This window comes from Danio rerio, chromosome 24 (assembly GCF_049306965.1).
Source record: "Danio rerio strain Tuebingen ecotype United States chromosome 24, GRCz12tu, whole genome shotgun sequence".
NCBI lineage: Eukaryota > Metazoa > Chordata > Actinopteri > Cypriniformes > Danionidae > Danio > Danio rerio.
The window spans coordinates 15,639,164-15,651,960 of record NC_133199.1 but is presented as its reverse complement, the minus strand read 5'-3'; the positions used below and the strand labels follow the sequence as shown (position 1 = coordinate 15,651,960).

General features: G+C 38.5%; 1 long non-coding RNA gene across 1 annotated transcript; it reads right to left on the bottom strand.

The window, feature by feature from the left end:
• Positions 1-510: 510 nt before the first annotated feature.
• LOC137489221 (uncharacterized) lies at positions 511-3,218 on the bottom strand. Its single transcript, XR_011008600.2, has 6 exons — positions 3,159-3,218; positions 2,728-2,840; positions 1,642-1,768; positions 1,382-1,467; positions 1,031-1,073; positions 511-933 (listed from the first exon to the last, which is right to left on the bottom strand). It is a non-coding gene; the product is annotated as an uncharacterized lncRNA (long non-coding RNA).
• Positions 3,219-12,797: the final 9,579 nt, after the last annotated feature.

The following is a 12,797-nucleotide window of genomic DNA, read 5'->3' as shown; positions in this document are numbered from 1 at the left end:
TGATCGCTCTCCAGAGATCGCTGGTTCTCACACGAACATTAAGGACTACACTTCCGCCTTCCCCTGGACTACATATGCATACATGCACTTCTCCCAGACACTCACGCCTGCTCACTCATCTAGACTGATTACACTCACATCGGCTGATCCTTGTCAGAGACTGATTACTCACCCTACACAGCAAAATATGGGGACCCAAAACAACTCTATGGGTGTTAATTTCAACACTTTGAAAGTGTCTCATGGGGTCCACTCAAAACAGACTTAAATCAACACTTTCAAAAGGGTTGGCACATTGACACCGAAGTAAGGGTTAATTTTAACTCAGGGCAGAGTTAAAAAATGTAACTATATTTAACACCGCCTGGTGTAATATATTATTTTATTCAACTCTCTTGAGTGTAAATATGGTAAAAAGGTCAAATAGACTGTAAATTACAAAATAAAAACATTTTATTTGAAAACATTCACAACTTCAACAATTCATTCAATTTTTAAAATGCAACAATGTCAAATTTGCTTTAAATGTTTTATTAGTAAAGACAGTATCAACAAAATATGATGTCCAAACTTGATGTTTCATCAGAGCAATTTGAAAGTTCAATATATCGTCACTCATAGTTTTCTTCTGAAATTACATTTTAAACAACTTGGCGTGCAAATCTTTCACTTCTGGTGTTTCCTTGGTCCTCCATATCAAACACAGCAGTTTAAATGAAGGTATAAATGCTGTAAACTTGTGTGAAAACAAACTGGAGCTAGGAAATCTCATCAAGCATGTCCTGTGAAAGATGTGCTTCCCAGCCACAGGATGACCTTTTTATCCATGACGATGTACAGTAGTAGCTGCTGATCGCTCGTCTGGTGGTTCCTGATGCACGGATATACTGTAGGGTGATGCTCATCTAAGAACTCTTCAAGACTCCAGCATGACTAAGAAAAATGTTTGAAAACAAATTGCAATCAAATTCTATGATATATTTAAAATAACATTTAAAGTAAATAAAACATTCAAGAAATCTAAACTCACCTTTTGAAAATCCACATGATGATCCACAACTTGACTCTCCCAGCTGGTTGAGGTGACAGGATATGGAAAAGTAGAAAAAACACATATATCACTGTTGGATCTCCAAAAACAATTAGGTTAACCACTATGACTAGAACTGGAAAACAGGCAGCTGTCTGTCCACAATCCTGAATTTAACACACTTGGAGCAAAATTTAGAGGAGCTTAAAATCTTTTATATCATTTAGTGATGCTGACTTCCCCAAAATATTGGCCACAGTGTAAAAAATATTCATAAACTTACAGTTTTCTGTAAGCGTGTGCGTGTGCGTGTGTGTGTGTGTTTGTGTGTGTGTGTGCGTGTTTCTTTACCAGATTCAACTTGTTAGGCCCTTTCAGGTCCAGTATTGACGCCACCTTTCCTGGAGTCTAGCAGATGTTTCAGGTCCAAATATAATCTAAAATATTAGGATAAGCAGAAGAGAAAAAGTGCAAAGCAGAGCAAAACATTATTTAAGTAACAGTTCACCCACAATACAAAACTTATCACCTTCATGTCATTTGTTATTCTCTAATGCTCTAATACCCTCTCAGCTTATTGTAAAACAAATACAGAACTTTATACAACATACCTTCATTATTATCACCACATATGACCAAGAAGGTGTGCTTGGTCATTTCACCAACTCTGGAAATACACCATCCGTCTCTAATCAGCCACCGTCACAGGGTCTTGTGTTATTGTACAGAGAACTGTGGCTGTTAAAAAACAACAACACATTAGTATCTAACACATATGCATAACCTTCAGATAAAAAAGAGAGATGAACATCACAAAGTATGCCTCAAACATTTTCACATATCTTTTGATTCAGATGTTGATTATTGATAATAAATCTACAAATCAAACTGTATCATCATTAGGCTGCTCAAATATGAATCAGTTGATTAATTTACAGACAGGTGGCTGTTTACAACGCACTAATAAAACGGAAATGTTGTGTACAGTACATGCTAAGTTTAGCCTAGTTTTAAGCACAATATCATGCGGGAGAAAAAGCTTGACTAAGATGTTCCTGACAACAGAAATAGCCTAACTTACTAACGTCAGACATCCCGAGTTGGGAAAAGTCATTTTCGGGGGATACAGAGTTGATTTGCGGGAGGTAGCGGGAGAGATGAGTACCTAAAGAGCAATGGGATGAGTTGCGCGCGACGTACCTGAAGAGCGGTGGGGGTGACTTGCGCGCGACGTACCTGAAGAACTGGGAGGGATGCGGTGGAGAGGGGCGTGCAAAGTGTTTAATGACCGGGCGGGAGACGCGCGATATCCGGGAGATGATCATTCATTTGCGGGCATCTACTTGGGCATCTGGGAGTCTCTGTGCATTTGCGGGATAACGTTAACGTTAGTCCCGCAACATCCGGGAGACTTCTGTAACGTTAAATGTCTGATAAAGTGCAAACGCGGTCATTTAAAGACATTAATGTTAACATTCCGACTTTAATGGTTGTCAACACTTAATATAATTTAAGCGTACGTTATCACACGAGTCTAAGTTATGGACTAACGTTAACGGTATATGGACGGCCACGAATGAACCAGTTTAAAAGGGCCGCGGTGTTTAAAATAACCAAATTAACGTACACGAATAACAAACAATCATTTGTTTCAGTCAGAAAGCCTTTTACAAGTAAGCATATGTTCATTTACTCACCAGATATGTTTTAGAAACTCTCCAGAGCTTATGGAAACCGTCCTGTGTTGCCGTTAGCATCCGGGCAGAGTAGGCTAACGTTAGGCGGCTCCGGGGATTCCCTCGCTAGTTTGCTTGGAATTAAAGGAGAAGTGTCGATTTTATTTTACAGATGGGTAACAACGCACAAAATGGCATTAAGCGTGACAGAAATGTGTTGAACATGTACATTTGATGTTTTTATGCACTATGTATGCGTGAGCATATAAAAACATTCTTGAAAAGAAGTCAATAGTAATGCAGTTAAGCTAGATACACAAACGACCATGAATGAACCGCAGAAGTTTAAAATTGTCACTCCATTCTAAAGTTATTAACTTAACAACATGTTTACAACTGTATTTCCTTAAAGAAAGTCAGTAAAATACCAACATTTAGGTAGTTTGACTCACCAGTTGCTGTTCTAAACCTCAGATGGAAAATGGCATCTGGAAAATTCTTCAGTGACTGGGGCTGCATGAATTCCCGGATGTTGGAAATAACACCACCAAGTGTTGAAAAGATAACTCCTTGATTTCGCACTGAATAAAAACAATTCTAACTCTTATTATATTCATTTATCAAAATCTAACTCTTTAACGTCAACACTTTACTCTCAAATGCTTCAACACCGAGAATTTAACTCTGGTGAATTTGCTGTGTACATAAACCACTCATTCACCCATCCTGTTTGCCGAGTCTTGTTAAATGTTTTAGTTACTTTACAACGCATTTCTCCCTGTCTTGTTTCTCTGTGTTAAACCCCAGCCTTGTTTACCTTTGTTCTCCTGTTTAGCCGCCTGCCTTTTGACCTGTTGCCTGTTTATACGACTACGATTCTGGACTGCCTGTATATACCCGTTTGCACCTGTTTGATCATTGCTTGCCTGACGCTGAATAAACCTGCATTGTGGATCTTACCTCAGTTGTTGGTGTTACTCCCTGTCGTTACAAACAGCTTGTTCATGATTAATTACTAATTTATTAGGTATAGTTATAAATCATTAAAATACTGTTAAAAAGTCATTTATAACATGTTTACTAACAGCTTATAAGTTATCTACTGGCTATCCATAAGGCAAAGTTATAAATAATTAACAAACTATTAACTTTTATTTAACAAGTCATTTATAACTCATTAACTAACAGTTTATTAATGATCTATTAACTAGTTATAACATATTGTTACTCTAAAGTGTTAACGTTTAATTTTAAAGGTTTAGTTCACCCAAAAATAAAAATTCTGTTCATCTTTACTCACGCTTGCATTTTCCCAAACCAATTAATTAATATTTCTTGCGTGAACCCGCCAGAGGCCGCTGTCCGACTGACCGGATTATTGACTGCGCGACCGGCCAATTGGCCGACCCGCCGTCCTCCTTCCCTGAACCCAACCAATCTTACCAATCGACCCGCCTGCTCCCTCGCTTCCCTAAACCCGAGCAACAGTTTACAAAAGCCGTCCAAAAAAATAAAAGCCCTGTTTTTTTTTTCTACCGCATTTTTGGATTTCACTACATTCTCCCCCTGTTACGAAACTCGTTCACTTAATTTTTGGGATACAGTTTTTGTTTTACCTGATTGCTGGAACCGCTCTTCCCCGGACTCGAAACCGGTCGCCGTGGTCGACTCCTCTCTGCATCTTGAGCCTGCCGATGTACATGATGAGCTGAGTGGACAAATGGGTTGCAGCGGGGAAGCCCTCCACAAGGAGGTAAGCGGTCGGCCGGCAAGCGCGAAAGGGAACTGCGTCACACCGCCCCGCAGCATTCGCTTGAAAAAAATAAACGTGACCGTTCGTACCTCCCGGGACGTATTCCGCTGTCACCAGAAACGTTGCGGGACTACGTTTTCAGAATGAGCTTGGGTTGTATTGCAGCCATGGTCTTAAACTTGACATCTCCTCCTGGCTCCACTGACCATCAGTCCATTGCAGAACATAAATGCACGCAACTCATGTGTCAATTCAACAAAATCTGTCAGGGAATGATGATGAAACTGAAATGGAGAATCGGATATACGTGTTAAGATGTACGTTGGATGTCCAGATATAGGAAATGTATCTGATTTAAAATGACATTTGGAAATGCCTCTGATGTAAAAGAAAACATATTACGTGCAGATTTTTTCATTGGCAATTTTGATCGGAGGCAGATGTGGGCAAAAAATAATAACAATAATGTTCTGCTAGTGTAACATGCAGAAGAAAACATAGTAGTTAATGGTCACATAAAAATAGCATGCCATCAGCCTTTAGTTTTTTTTTTCCCCTGGGTTGATTACGTTTTGTTAAAGGCTTGGCATATTGATTTTATGGCACCAGGTAAAACGTTCTAACACCTTTAAAGCAATCACATGCGTTTAAAATAAACGCAGGACACAACTGAACATGGACGATGGTCTCACAGAGTGGTGTGTGGTGTTCTTCAAAATTAAATGTTGAATATACTCGGGTCTATTGGTATCTGTGCGCTGTTGTGTGCAAGGTTTATATATTTATAACCACCTCAGAGGATATTGAAGGTCGCCAGTCACTGTGGCTAGTGTTATGGCCACAGCCATATCACCCTGCAGCCCAAGACCAGTTCCTCGCTGAAGCTAAGCATGGCACATGGCAAAGCTAGGTTGCAGTTGGAAGTGAGGCCAGCAGGGGGTGCTCAATCTGTGGTCTGTGTGAGTCCTAATGCACGAGTAAAGTGAAGGGCACATTATACTGTCAGTGGGTGCTGTCTTTCGGATAAGACGTTCAATTGAGGTCCTGATTCTCTGTGGTCATTAAAAATCCCATTGCACTTCTCGTAAAGAGTAGGGGTGTAATCCCGGTGTCTTGGCCAAATTCCCTCTATTAGCCCTTACCCATCATGGCCTCCCAATCATCCTCATTCACTGAATTGGCTTTATGACTGTCTCTCCACTCCTATAGTTGGTGTGTGGTAAGCACACTGGGGCGACGCAGTGGCGCAGGTTGTTGCACATTTGCCTCACAGCAAGAAGGGCGCTGGTTCGTGCCTCAGCTGGGTTAGTTTGCGTTTCTGTGTGGAGTTTGCTTGTTTTTCCCCACAAGTCCAACGACATGTGGTATAGGTGAATTGGGTAAGCTAAATTGTCTGTAGTGTATGTGTGTGTGAATGAGTGTGAATGGGTATTTTGCAGTGATGATTGCAGCTGGAAGGGCATCCTCTGCGTAAAAACGTGCTGGATAAGTTGGAGGTTCATTCCGCTGTGGCGACCCCGGATTGATAAAAGGAGTAAGCCGAAAAGAAAATGAATGAATGAATGCTGCACACTGGAGGTCATGTGGCGAGACACCCCCACCCCCCACCCCCCATGATTGAGAATCACTTGAATGTGTATGACCATACACGATGAATGACCTATATAGAGACACATTACATTAGATTACTCGCATTGTTATTTTGGGGGTTGCAGGCTGAAAAGTTTGGGAACCCCTGATATAGACAATGTCTGCATGCTTTAATGCATTGAGTTGCTGCAATTTGATAGCTGACATTTTGTATGTCTAATCTTTTTACAACATTGAGGTATCACAAGCATTTTGAAAACTAACTAACTAACTAACTAACTAACTAACTAACTAACTAACTAACTAACTAATAAATCAATAAATCAATAAATATATATTTTTTAAAAATCCACAATAAACATAAAGGCTCAGTGGTTCAAAATGGTTTAGACTGCTCGACAAATTACTGTAAGACAATTTGCAAGATTTATGGTATAAGTTATGGTATCTTAAAGGTACAGTTAACCCAAAATTGACATTTCTGTCATTATCTACGTATCCTTTACTTGTTTCAAACCTTCATGAGTTTATTTTGTGTGTAAAATACAAATGCAGATATTTTAAAAAATGTTGGAAACTATAAACATTTACCTAATATTTCTTACTGTAAGGCTTCAAGCTTTCTTTAAAATATCTTCTTTTGTGCTCAACAGAAGAAACTCCTAAAGAACAAATTGAGGGTGAGTAATAATAGTGAGTAAATTTTCTTTTTTGGGTGAACAATCCCTTGAAACAAATGTTTATTATTAATATAATAATAATTTTAATAAAAATAAACCAGAAGTTCTATTTTTTTCGAGTATAGATCTAACTTTGTAATTCTTACAGTAAGTGTCATTCATGTTTTGAAAAATGTGAGTTTAATTAAGCCCCGGCTAGGTCAGTTGGCATTTCTGTGTGGAGTTTGCATGTTCTCTCCGTGCTCACATGGGTTTCCTCCGGGTACTCCGATGAATTGGGTTAAGCTAAATTGTCTGTAGTGTATGTGTTTGAATGAGTGTGTATGAATGTTTCTCAGTGATGGGTTGCAGCTGAAAGGGCATCTGCTTCTTAAAACATGTGCTGGATAAGTTGGCGGTTCATTCCGCTGTGGTGACCCCAGAATAATAAAGGAACTAAGCCAAAAAGAAAATACATGAATGAATGAATGAGTTTAATTAAACTGACAAAAAAGCAGTGGAAAATGTCGTGATCCACAACATTAACTTTAAAATGTTGCGCTGTCAGAAAACAACATGGTGGTTTTGGAGCAATTACCTGGCCGCTGCACACCATCAAACGCTCTGTACCGCAGGCACTCACAGAACTGACCATAAAAGAGGAAGAAGTGAGTCAGAGGAAAGCCAATTTGTATAATCCTAATTTAGGGGAAGCTGGTTTAGTGTTTCAAGACTGATGCCAGCCTGGGCAGCACACGACAGAGGCCTGTGTCTCCTGGCCCCGTCCCAGTCACTTCGCGCACAGATAGAAAACAGAAGCTGTGTTTTTGTTGGTCGCGATCCTGCCACGCATAAGCAAGATGGATGTTATGGCTGTGCCTGTTTATTTGCGCAGTCTGAAAGCATAAGGAAGAGGTTCTATAAGCATGTGGACCTCTGATTTGGACCAACTATGCAATTGACTTCTAAACAAGATTAGAAAATATGAATGAGGAATGAACTGGAGAGAGAAATTACGCAGAATTGTGTGCCTTCGGAAAAGGAAGCTAGTCTTGATTAGGCGAACTACGTCAGGCCTTCTTGTTTATTCTCTTACATCATAGTTTAACTCAAAAACGGCCTGGCAACGGAAGCCATCAATTGCAAGCTTCCTGGTTTAAATTTGCACTTTAGTCTTGAGCTTGATTCCTGGGCAAGGATTGATGAATGCTTAATATTACAGTCTGAGCATTTTATGGTGAAATCATGTTGAATCAAGAAGACAAAGGAATTCTATTTCTCTTTATACAGTCAGTCCAAAACAGCCAGTGTAAGACTGATGATCTGTGTCTTGGAGTAGTAAGTGTCCATTTTCATCTAAAAATAGTGCTGGGCTCCATTTCTCAGTTCTAAGCTTTCAAGAACTTTCACTCTATACTCAATAGAGCACTCTACTGAAATCCAAGGGCAGGGTCTGGAGCCAAAAATGCTATCAAGGACAGCATGATTGAGAGAAATCCTAACAACGAGTATTTAAAGTCATTTTGATCAATTATGACAGGTGCATTTCAGACTTTGAGATCCAGTAAGTAAGGTATATATTCACCATTTTGAGGGATGTAAACAATTATGGTCCTAACGTATTTCCTGTTTTAAATTTTACTTTTCTTAGCTTCCGAAAATCCAAAAAGGCCCCCATATTGATAAATAATATTATAAGGGCTGTATTAATGTTAGGTTATGATTGAACTGCCTCTTGTTACAGTAATGAAACTGTTTAACAACAAGCAGGAAGTGTTCATGGGCCAATGGAATTACCACAATGAAATGATCTATGAGGAATTATTAAAAATTTATGCACACCCAAGGTTGTAATGTGCTCCCAATGGAAAGGATAGTGTCTGTTACACCTCCATCCACTTAAATTTGTACAAATTATTAAGTTAACATAATCAATTTGTGTCGGGACAACATGAAGGAATTGTTTGGAACCCTGCATTTTTTACAGTTAAAGGGAAATGAAACCCCCTCGTTTCAGCAGGGTGTTTTCACACCTCTACTTTGGAAAAAGTCAGAAAAGTGGGCGTGTCCAGCTCTGTTTAGGGGGGAGTGTCGGAGGAACTAAAGTGGGATGGTGTGGGAGTGTCTATTTGGGCACGCGTGAGTTTCAGAGTCAAAATACACACACACAGGAGAAAGTGATGGTGTTTAACCTACATGGACATCTGTAGTCGAATTATTTGCCAAATTATTAAATGTTGGACTTTAACTGCAGTTTGGCTCTTTCATTCAGGGAATTCATTCATGCCCCTCGCGACAAACGAGATATTTGATTCGAGGAACTGCTCTAAGCGTGTATTTTTCATGCAATGTTTGATACCGCACGGCGAATGAGAGAAAAAAAACCTCCGCATTTCCTGGAAACTTAGATGCACACGGCAGGTATCGTCAGAAAGCCGTGTGTGTTATTCCGGTCACAAAATGCGGTAAAAACCCTACACGAGGTTAAACTTTGGTTGTGGTGCTAACATGTTTGCACTCGGTGCAATAGTTAACTTAGTTCGATACGAACAAACGGAATAAACAAAGAGCACTGGTCGCTCACTTACCAAATCTGTAGAGACGGGACAATCACCAGCAACTAGAGCCGCGTCTATATTGAGAGAAGACTACAAGCGAATCCGGATCTCAGCGTTTGCAGATGAGAACAGCTCTTAGGTAAACAATGTTCCTCCTTAGACACGTAAGTTATTGTTGTCGAGCGTCGCGTACACTGTTAATCCACACGTGACTCCAGATGAGCTCTCACAGAGAGAAAATGAAAACAAAACTTAATGGCAGCAAACTATAAAAGCAACACTTCACGCTTGTTTTGCCAACACAACGTGGTGTCTTTGTCGTGTAAACACGGTGATAGTAATGAATATTAATAAAGTTGCACAATAGAGCGCGCTGATTGGTTTGAACCAAGCCTTACTCATGCATTAATGCATCACACTGTAAGAAGTAATAAGACACACTCTGGCACAGAAGTCCAGTCTGAACGCTGGAATACAACGCTATTATCTCATGGCCGTGACGCAGCTTCAAAAATTCGTTTCAAACCGGAAGTACGAATTTGCTTGAAATAACGCACAAACAACCAATTTACACTTTTTAGTGAAATATAGGTGTCCTAATAGTGTTTTTAGCAGTGTGGGACACATATACGACTGTCAACAGCTCAAAAAATGTGTTTTGGTGTTTCGTGACCCTTTAACGACCCCAGATGTTGCATTTCAAGAATTCGTACAGTTGTTTAGTCCTCAAATTACTTCTGTGTTTAATATGAATTTCTTTTGGATCTTGTTTCAAAACCTTTTGTTTTATTTTGATTGTTATGTTGTCTGTTGTATAGGCTTTATCGACATGTAACTGTAATGTGGCCAAGACTTTAGCTGTGCGTTTATCTAAAAATAAGCAGACACTTTACAATGTTCATTAGCTAATTAGTATGACAGATCGCTGCCTTTTCATGCATTATTTACTTGTAATTTAGACAGTTATTCTTTAAATATTTGTTGAATAATCATGCTAAACAGTGGGGTTTCTGTTGAAAACTGCATCACCAATAAATCTCCACCTACCAGACATTCAAAACAAGCTAATCATGTCCAGAAAAAGCCACCACATTCCTTACAGAAATAAACACATCTTACATCATAAACAAATCTTTCAACAATTTGTGACTTTTTAATTTAAGGGCTAATTCATATGAATTTGTAAGATCTCATTCATACAATTTAGTATGATTTGCTCATTACCCAATAAAGGTTAGGTTTAGGGGCGGGGTTGGGTGTATGACTTAACTTGCACGAATTTGTGAAAAATAGATACTTGTAAGATCAGGCTTGGTACAACACTGTGAAAAGTTTTTTCATTAAAATATCCAAAACACACTAAAACAGCTTTATATATTTTGCTGACTTATGCATTTATATTACTCCAAATGTTACCAATGTTTAATATTTAATTCAGGGGAAACAAGCTTTTTAAACTAGTGACATGACCGTGTCCTCTATTGCCATGCTAATTATGTCACATTATGTCACACCCTCGATTTCTGGTTGGATTTTCTCAAAAACATGTAAATGCTTTGATGTGTTATGATTTTTTATTAGACTGCACAGAGCAGCATTTTAATAGAACCTTAAAATGTGTTTTTGTATAATAAAATAGAGCTGCTTCTTCTCAACGTGATCATGACCAGAAGAACCGGAAGCAGTTGACTGTGAGGTGTGGCATAATAAAAGCTCTTCTGCTTTCATGCCACATTGCATTCATCTATCATCAACAATTTCTTCAGCAGTCTTGTTTTGCTTTGAAGGCTTTTAGCCTCTGTCTGATAGGATTAAATAAAGACTACAACTGCCCTGTCTCCACTAGACATATTTTGTTGTGAATTCATGCAAAAATTACACACTTTGCCTTTAAAATCACATGTAAAATATGCAGAAAACATGCTTAACACAAGAAATATTTGTTTTTGGAAGATTTCACGTGAAACCAAGCACATGAGCAAATGTCTCGTATCCAATGTGATCACATGTATTAAAAAAAACATAAAAAAACATATTTCACATGTTATATATGTTTAAATCCAATAAGACCAAAAGTGAGAATTTTTGAATTGCAGTCAAGTTACTGATGCTGGTAGGTCACATTACAATGACAACATGACAGATACAGTATTTTCAGATTACATTCATGCCGCAACCATTTAATCTTTATTTACTACCTGACAAAAGTCTTGTTGCCTATTACATTTTTAGGAACAGCAAAAAATATCTTGACTTTTAGTGGATCATTTGGTATCAGAAGAGGCTTATATGAAAGGCAAAGGCCTCTAGATTATGCTTATTTAACAAAAAATATGATCATGCCTTGATATTTAATTATTTTAATTAGGACAGTAAGGTGTGACTTTGCTTAAAAAAGTCTTGTTACTTAGCAGAAATAATGTACATTAAAGAATATAAAGTCATGGTGCAGTGGAAAAATAATTAATATTGTGTATGACTCCCATGAGCTTGGATGACTGCATCCATACATCTCTTCAATGTTTTGAATAACGTATTTAAAAAGTCATCTTCAATGACAAAGAAAGCATTTTTGCAGGACTCCCAGAGTTCATCAAGATTCTATTGATTCATTTTCAACGCATACTCCTTCATTTTACCCCAGGCATGCTCATTAATAATCATGTCTGGTGACAGGGCTGGCCAGTCCTGGAGCACCTTGACCTTCTTTGCCATCTTCTGCAGTATTTGTGATGGTTGTTGAACAGATGATTCATCTGAAAAACTACATTCTGCCACTTTTCCAAATTATCATCTAGAAGTCAAGTTATTATTGTTTGCTCTTACAACTGTGACAGACGTCAAGATTTTCATCAGGTAGATTCTTTTATAAGCAGACCCAGAGTGACCTATGATGCTTACTCAAGAGAGAGTAAATTGTAGTGATACACTACATAGCTGACTGATTTGGTTCGTGGCTTTTAACTTCATTGTAAACTTATTGAGAACTAAATAATAATAAAAAAAAAAACACTAAAAAGTAGGTGGGCACTTATACACTTTAATTACGTAGTAAAAAAAGCTTTATACAAATAAAACTGACTAGATCATTAAGCTCTATGGTGGTCTCAAGTAAAACCACAGCTCATTGTGTGGGTAAATGCAACAATAAAAAAGCCAAACACATATTTGTCTTCATCTGTTGTAACATTAGGGGAAGATTCTGAACGCAGACGCGCTGAAATGCGGATGACCCTGAGGAATGACAGTTAAAGGAAATGACTTGGAGATAAACGCTGACGCTGAAGGAGCTATAAACGTAAAACATGAAAAACATTTGGAAGAAGACAAAGCACATATGCAACTGGTTTGGTGAGTGATGTTGTCTTTCGTTCTTTACAAGTCCATTGTGAATCTGCCTTCCATCAAGATCATGTCATACCTCATCCGTCTCTCTTCGTCCGTGTCTATCTCCAGGTCTAAACACCGAATTATGAAAAAAGATGCAGTGTGCGACTCCTCTTTGATGCGGGGTGTAGTGAAATTTGTTGT